Source organism: Elephas maximus, chromosome 3, assembly GCF_024166365.1.
Source record: "Elephas maximus indicus isolate mEleMax1 chromosome 3, mEleMax1 primary haplotype, whole genome shotgun sequence".
NCBI lineage: Eukaryota > Metazoa > Chordata > Mammalia > Proboscidea > Elephantidae > Elephas > Elephas maximus.
Window position 1 is genome coordinate 24,472,627 of NC_064821.1, and position 5,704 is coordinate 24,478,330.

The 5,704-nt window shown below is 41.1% G+C and overlaps 1 pseudogene; it reads left to right on the plus strand.

The window, feature by feature from the left end:
• Positions 1–1,146: 1,146 nt before the first annotated feature.
• LOC126071118 (olfactory receptor 7E24-like) lies at positions 1,147–1,942 on the plus strand (annotated as a pseudogene).
• Positions 1,943–5,704: the final 3,762 nt, after the last annotated feature.

Below are 5,704 nucleotides of genomic sequence, written 5' to 3' on the forward strand. Positions count from 1 at the left end.
ACACAGTGACTGCAACAACAAACTCAAACATAGCAACGATTGTAAGGATGGCACAGGACCAGGCAGTGTTCCGTTCTGTTGTGCATAGGGTCGCTACCAGTAGGAACTGTCTTGACGGCACCTAACGACAACGATGTGTGATTTATACAGCAAGCGTTATTAAATGTGTATGTTTTTAATATGGGGAGTATTAATGATAACAATAGTAACAATACTGACGTATGTACTAAGAGCCTCACAATGATCCAAAGCAATAGTTCTCGGGTTGACCAAGAGACTCACATATAGAGTCTGATTTAATTGGTTCAAGGTTGTGGGAAGGAGCCCTAGAGTTCCCATGGTTAAGAGCTCAGCTGCTAACAAAATGGTTGGCAGTTCAAATCAACCAGCCACTCTTTGGAAACCCTGTGGGGTGGTTCTACTCTGTCCTATAGGGTTGCTATGGTTGGAATCGACTTGATAGGAATTAGTTTTTTTTTCCCCCCCAGGCTGTGGCCTGCTCATCAGTACATTGTAAAAGATCCATAGATAATTACAATGATCAATTAGCATTGAGAACTACTGCTCGAAGCACTTCATATGTCTTATGTAATTTCTTGCAAAAACTCTAAAAGTGAGCTTCAATTAAGAGTTATATCCTAACAGGTGTACAAACTACCAAGATGCTTGTCATACTATTTTCTTTTTCTTAAAGACAGGATATTTCTTATTGCATATGTTTTCCTCATAGAGATGGGTTGATATTTTACCCCCATGAGAATTTGTGATATTAAGACGTCCTCGCTATCCTAACATTCTTCAGCCCAGTGTCTCTAACATGGGTTTGTATAGAAACAGTTGAATAGCACAGAAGCTCACAACAAAAGAGATCTGAGAAGCAAAGAAGTTGGTTTTGCTACACCTGAGGAATATTGCCTAAGGTCCTGGGGTATTAGGTCCTCAAGTGTAAACACTTGTGAATTTCTTGAATTAAAAATATGCACACAATGCTGAGTGTCTGTTTACTTATTTTCTTTTTTACAGCACTTTTTTCTTTCCCCAAAGCTGTCTCACCTACATGGAGCAACAGATCTAATAGAATTCCTCCTTCTGGGCCACTCTGAGGATCTAGAACTGCAGCCCCTCCTCTTTGAGCTGTTTCTGACCATGTATTTGGTCACTGTGCTCAAGAACCTGCTCAGTATCCTGGCTGTCAGCTCTGACCCCCGCCTTCACAACCCCATGTACTTCTTCCTCTCAGACCTGGCCTAGGCTGACATTGGTTTTATTTCTACCACAGTCCCCACTATGCTAGTGAACATCCAAACACAGAGCAAATCCATCACCCAGTGGGGCTGCCTGACACAGTGCCCTTTTTTTTCTTTTTGCCTGTTTGGACGTTCTCCTCCTGACTGTGTTGGCCTATTACTCGTTTGTGGCCATCTGTCACCCACTTCACTACCTTGTCATCATGGTCCCTCACCTCTGTGGCTTCCTGGTTTTGGTGCCTTTTTTTCTCAGCCTTTTGGACCCCCAGCTACACTGCTTGATGGTGTCACAACTCACATTCTACATGGAAGTGAAATGCCTTATTTCTTTTGTGACCCTCCTCAACCTTCTCTGTTCTGACACCTCCACCGAAAACATACTAGTATATTTTATTGGTGCCATCTTTGGTGGTATTCCAGTCTTAGGGATCCTTTTCTCTTATACTCGAATTATATTCTTGATTTTAAGAGTCCCAGCATCAGGTGGGAGGTATAAAGGCTTTTCCACCTGTGGTTCTCACCTGTCAGTTGTTTGCCTATTTTTTGGAACTGATCTTGGAGCGTGCCTCAGTTCAGCTATCTCATCTTCTCCCAGAAACTGTGCGGTGGCCTCAATGATGTACACAGTGGTTGCCCCCATGCTGAACCACTTCATCTACAGCCTGAGGAACAGGGACATCAGTAGGGCTCTGTAGAGTCTCCTCAGCAGAACAGCTTGATTTCAAGACCTTTGCCATCTTTTTTGGTGTGTGTATTGAAAACATAAGTTACCAAACATCTCAAACAGGAAATCCTACACTTAGGTCACACAATTCTTGTAGCTTTCATGTTTACATTCCTCTTGATATGCCATATCTCCATATTGCTTATTTTGGTCTCTCTTGTACAGGACTGTTGTAGTATTCTGGGATCCTAATTATGCCATAACTACTGCTTGATTGAATTCTCTAGAACCTGTGGAACCTTCTGTATTTGTTATCTATGACCCAAACAGCCTAGAGAAATGCACAAGTCTCTTTTTTTTACATATTCAATTCTCAACCCTTTCCATAGTCCAGGTTTACGGTCCACAAAACTCTTGCTTAGTTCTGATTTATTTATGCAGGGTATGTGAGAGGATGTGTGTCACTCACTGGTCTTCGATATTAGCTTCATACTGGAATCACCTGGTGAGCTTAAAACTCCCAACACTTGGGTCCCACCACCAGAGATTCTGATTTAATTGGGCTGGTGTGTGGCATGAGCATGAAGAGTATTAAAAGTACCCAAAACCAACCAAAACCACTGCTGTCAAATCGATTCTGACTCCTAGTGACCCCATAGGGCTTCCAAGGCTGTAAATCTCTACCGAAGCAGACTGCCACATCTTTCTCCCATGGAGCCACTGGTGGTTTCCAACAGCTAACCTTTTTGTTAGCAGTCGATCTCTTTAAGCACTGTGCCACCATGACCTCTTCAAAAGCATCCCAGGTGGTTCTGAAGTGCAGCCAAGTTTGAGAATTATTGATTTTGGCAAACCTTTTCCCTCAAAGATGCCTGGTGTGACTTGGGGCTTTTATTCCTCACTTGAAATGCTGAAGATCTTGAAGTGATAAGAGTTCACAAGGGGGAAGATACAAAAGAACTTACCCTAGCAACAGGCAATGTGATTTTTTTTCATTAGTTTTGGTAACATTTCTTCGTATGTCTTCTCCCTACACATTATAGGGCTGGACATACGTGTTGGACATTAAATTCTTATCTCTCTATACTAAACTCACCCTTTTATACTTTTCCGTATAATGCCAGGGGGTAGGGAACAGGTAAAAGAGAAAAATTGTCACATCGCTGCTCTAATTTCCATCTGGCTTTTCTGTGAGGTTCTTCCAATCGTGGAAAACGAAGCACACCATGCCCTAATAAATCCAATCTTTTTTCCTCGTTAGGCCTTGGAATGGTTGTTAATTGTGGTACTATTTCTGTGTTACCACATTTTTTCTGTTATGTCTTTCTATCCTACAATACTGTTTAACCAATTTCCTATATTAAATTACCTTCATCAAAATCACTACTGTTGTTTCTCTCTTCTTGATCAAACCCCAATTGAAAAATGATAATGCTATAAATAAAGGTATGTTGTGAGGTCTCTGTAATTGGAAGAATGCAAAATGTGTTCAGGAAAAAGTATTTATAGATATGTCTTGGTCAAGGGTGTACAATTAAGCTTAATGTGGTGGGTTTTTTATTTCTAGATTCTGTGTGGCTTTAATGGTGCGTGGGGATTATTAAGTCACCCAAGTTATTAGAAATAAATTTAACTTCATCTTCTTTTCATTACTTTAGAATAGTAAAGGGCCATGTCTTCAGCAAAGGGAACTCTTACCTTATACTAGTTACAGCCTTCTTGGGATTTCACTTTGTGAACATGCTCCCCTCTTTTCTGTCATGATGGGTCTGCCTTGGGGCTCCTCTTGTCCTTCATTATGTGGATATCCATTTTCCTTTTAAGATGTCACCTTTCGTTCTCTGGGTTCTCTAAAATCAGGTCCAATAACCACTTTGGTTTCATTGCCTTTACCCCTAGGCTAAATGCCCACCATCTTCACTGACAGGGGCTTTGATCCTCAAAGTGTGCTTTAATTTGGATACATGATGGATGACCTTGGAATTAAGGTTTGCACAATGAGGCCTTGAACAGTTTAAGGACAGGGACTGAATATCATTAATCTCTACTCAAATCTAGCACAGTGTGGGCAGATATTCGGCACATGTCCACTTTGTATAATGTTGAATAAATTATTTGCTTTCTTACCAGAAAATATAAAGGCATTTTGTTACCCATGCATTCAGTATTTTCCTTCCTCCCTGAACCACCAGGCTTTCTACAGAGATCTCCATAAGCTTATGACAGAAGAAATGAACGGTTTGCTTTTATTATTATGCACATTCAAGGGGATGTATGTTTCCCCACTGTCTGGTCATCTAGTGCTGCTATAACAGAAACACCGCAAGTAGATGGCTTTAACAAACAGAAATTTATTCTCTCACTGTCTAGTAGACTACAAGTCCAAATTCAGGGTGTTAGCTCCAGGGGAAGACTTTCTCTCTTTGTTGGCTCTGGAGTAAAGTCATTGTCTTCAATTTTCCTCTGGTTGAAGAGATTCTCAACGCAGGGACCCCTAGTCCAAAGGATGTGCTATTCTTCTGGCTCTTGTTACTTGGTGGTATAAGGTCCCCCACTCTTTGCTTCCTTCCCTTTCCTTTTATCTCTTGTAAGATAAAAGATAGTATGGGCCACACCCCAGGGAAGCTCCCTTTACTTTGGGATGTGACCTTAGTAAGAGTGTTACAATCTTAGCCTAATCCTTTTTAACATAAAATTACAATTACAAAATGGAAGACAACCACTCAATACTGGGAATCATGGCCTAATCAAGGTGACACACATTTTTTGGGGACACAATTCAGTCCATGACACCCATCTAATACCTTTTACAGGATTAAGAATTATAGAATAAAAGGTGAGTTTTGATAAGTTCTACAAATCACCAAGAGAGTAAAAAGTAAATTGGATATCTAAAAATGGAATGCAAGAAGGTTGTGATCTTTTTGTGACCTTCAAGGATACTCATCATGAGAGAAGAAATTGGGAAAAGCACATTTTACCAAAGAATCATAGCTATCTCTGGTTACGATATATACCATGTACTCTAAACACAGGTTTGGCAATAACCTTACTATCTGAAAACCTCCACTGACTATGAAATGACTTCAGTTTTAATATTACATGTTTGCTATGGCCCAAGAATTCTCACATGTCTCCACACTAAGACTCTCCCTCTTCCTCTAAAGACCTGCCATTTGAGCATCTGGTCTACCCCAGGTTACCATCTGCTATTTGTGTGTACACATATAAAGAGCATTTGTTCTTCCATAGCCAATTTAATATGGTATATATTCCAGTTTTCTTCATAACAATTAGTGACAAACCAATCTCCAAGGTTGTCATCAAAGAGATCTCTGAGCCAGGAGGGCTGTGTGAATAGGAATGTAGAAGGTGGCAATAGACCATCATTCTCATATGCCTCACTGTCTTAGGCTGAGTTCTCTAGAGAAGCAAAACCAGTAAAGCTTATAATATATATATATATATAGAGAGAGAGAGATTTATATCAAGGAAATGGCTCACACGGTTGTAGAGCCTGTAGCGTCCCAAGTCCATGGGTCAAGATCGAGGATTTTCCTGATTCCTGTAGCCACAGGGGCTGGTGAACTCAAGATTGGCAGGTCAGGTAGCAGGGTTCTTACAGGCTGAAAAGATTGATGAATCCCAAGATTGGCAGGCAAGACCACAGGTAAGCTGCCAGCTCAAGTCCCAAGAACTGGAGGTTACAGAAACAGGAGCCAGCCGCAGTATCCAGAACTAGCAAAACCTCCTGAGCCCTGCCAGAATGTCTGCCCACACCTGATGCAGGCCA